This window comes from Aquarana catesbeiana, linkage group LG03, assembly GCF_042186555.1.
Source record: "Aquarana catesbeiana isolate 2022-GZ linkage group LG03, ASM4218655v1, whole genome shotgun sequence".
Taxonomy (NCBI): domain Eukaryota; kingdom Metazoa; phylum Chordata; class Amphibia; order Anura; family Ranidae; genus Aquarana; species Aquarana catesbeiana.
Window position 1 is genome coordinate 62,623,022 of NC_133326.1, and position 2,684 is coordinate 62,625,705.

The window sequence follows — 2,684 nt, forward strand, 5'->3', positions numbered from 1 at the left end:
GGATATTTATTATAGCAAAAAGTAAAAAAAGTGTGTTTTTTCAAAATTGTCACTCTTTTTTTGTTTATAGTGCAAAAAATAAAAGCTGCAGAGATGATCAAATACCACCAAAAGAAAGCTCTATTTGTAGGGAAACAAATGATAAACATTTAATTTGGCTACAGTGTTGCATGACTGTGCAATTGTCATTCAAAGGTTTACAGTGCTGAAAGCTGAAAATTGGCCTGGGCAGGAAGGGGGTGAAAATGCCCTGGATTGAAGTGGTTAAGGAATGCAAGTTTCAGTTTTGAGACTATTGAATTATTCTGCCACCTTCAGGAGGAATTGAATACTTGAAAATAAAAAGGTCAATAACCAGCCAAGTACAGAGCTTTGGGTCTTTGCTAGTGTCTTAGGAAGATAAGCATCTTTATTGACAAAACTTTAACCATTTTTTCTAGTCTTTTTTGCCTTTCTTTTCAAATGTTTTTTCTATTAAGATGTCATCTAGATGCTGCTGAGCTGGGTTATTTATGCTGCTATCCATTTAGGCCTATGCTTAGCAATATCTTTGGAGGCTGTAACTGGAATATAGCAAGGATTGCAGGGCCTGCATGGAATGTGAACTTTGGACCTGAAAACAAATACAGTAGCATCACAAGCAAAGTCCAGTTCCAGAGCCATGGCACAACTTTTTGTGTGACCCAATCTCTCAAAACTTTCTATGAGCATGTTGTGTGGGATGAGCGTCAGGAGCTACTCTATTTATTTCAATTGCCGTGTGCCATTATCATCTCCCTTTTTCTGTTGATTTCCATGCAAAGGGTTATCGCACTAGACAGCTAATGGATGTGTTCCTAGGGTTGTGTGTACACACTGTGAGCTCTGTTCTCGCCTTTTTAGCAAATGGTGGCTGTTTCCTGCAATTGCACCTATTTGCAGGAGTAATGCGATTTCAACTCAGTTAGTTTTTGGTGCCACCTACAGTGGCTTGGTCTGTTTTGGCCATTGGGGCCTTTCCTGCTCATTGGTTACCTCTTCAAACACCACCTTTTGAGCCCATTAGGATACTCCCTTTCCATTCTTACAAGGTTGTCTTCTTTGTTGCAATCACCTTTGTGAGGCATGTGTGCTGGCAGTCTTGTCCTGTAAAGAACATTATTTGGTGGCACAAAAAAACTGGACCATATTGAGGCGTAGAGCATACTTCCTTTACTAGGGTGGTTTCAGCCTCTCACCTCATCCAGGATGTCATGTTTCTATTTCTCTGTCCAGCTCTTTCCCTTCACTGCCTGGATGTACATGAAGGTCAAGCTGTGCGGATTTACCTCTCAACCACTGCTTCCATTCTTAAAACTGCCTCTCTTTTTGTCATCCCTGATGGTCCCCATAAGGGGCAACCAGCTTCTCACACCACCATTTCTCTGTGACTTAGGCAGATAAGTGTTCAAGCTTAAAGTCCTAAAAGCAAGGTTCAAACATTTCCTGTCAAATAGCACTCTACTACTGTAGATCTGTGATTACTACTTGGGCGTTTTGACATTAGGCAACTGTTTCCCAAATTTGCAAGGCTGCAATCTGGTCTTCTGTTCGCACATTTTCTAAGTTTTACCAGGTGGATGTTCAGGCCACATCTCAACCCAGCTTCAAGTGTAAGGCCCTTCAAGCAGTTTGTTGAGCTGTAGGCTTCCCCCAGTTTTACAGTTTTTTTTTTTTTACTTGGGCCTGTTAGTGTTTTGTTACTGTTGCCCACCCCTCAGTTGGACTGCTTTTAAATGTTGTTTTAGAGTAACTGAATCCTGTGTTCCTTAATGGACAAAAAATAAAAGCAGATTTTTTTACATACTGTAAAACACATTTCTTGGAGTTCATTAAGGAATACAGGTCTCGTCCCTCTATGTTTGCCCCTAATGCTGCTTTTCTACAAGTCTGAAGTCTGATAGGAATAGGAGGATTTATACATGGCTGGATTGATGGCTTTTTTTATTTGCCAGTGTCCAGTTCCACCTGAAGATGGCAGTATAACCCAATCCAAAACCGATTTTATGGTAAGTGCAAAAATTAAATTTTTTGCTTCCACGTGATTGGATGATTGATGTCAGCAAAGCCTGACCTCATTCACTAAGCTAAGTGAAAATTTAGTTGGTAAAATTGAAGCGGAGGTCCGCCCGCCCCTTTAAAAATTGAAAGTCAGCAGCTACACATACTGTAGCTGCTGACTTTTAACATTAAGACACTTACCTGTCCTGGAGTCCAGCGATGTCGGCACCGCAGCTGATGTTTCTATAAGCTGTCAGGTGCTGCTGCGGCCATTGCCTGTAAGGGAACCCGGCATTGTAGCCTTTCGGCTTCACGATGGGTCCCTACTGCGCATGCGCGAACCGCGCTGCGCTCTCTCACTGGCCCGGCAGAAGGGGAGGAAGGAAGAGGGGGACCGAGCTGCTGACATACTTCACCGTGGCCCGGTCTCCCGGAAGTGGGGACAGGGTACCTGTCAGGTATCCACTCCCGCCCCCCTCCCCGCCGAAAGGTGCCAAATGTGGCACCGGAAGGGGGGAGGAATCAGATAAGCGGAAGTTCCACTTTGGGTGGAACTACGTTTTAACATGCATTACTCCTTAAGGCAGGCTATACATTTTGCAATTTTCTTTTCTTCAATCCCTCCAGCAGCCCTACTGTGCTCTGCCGGCATGTTGAGCCTTCCC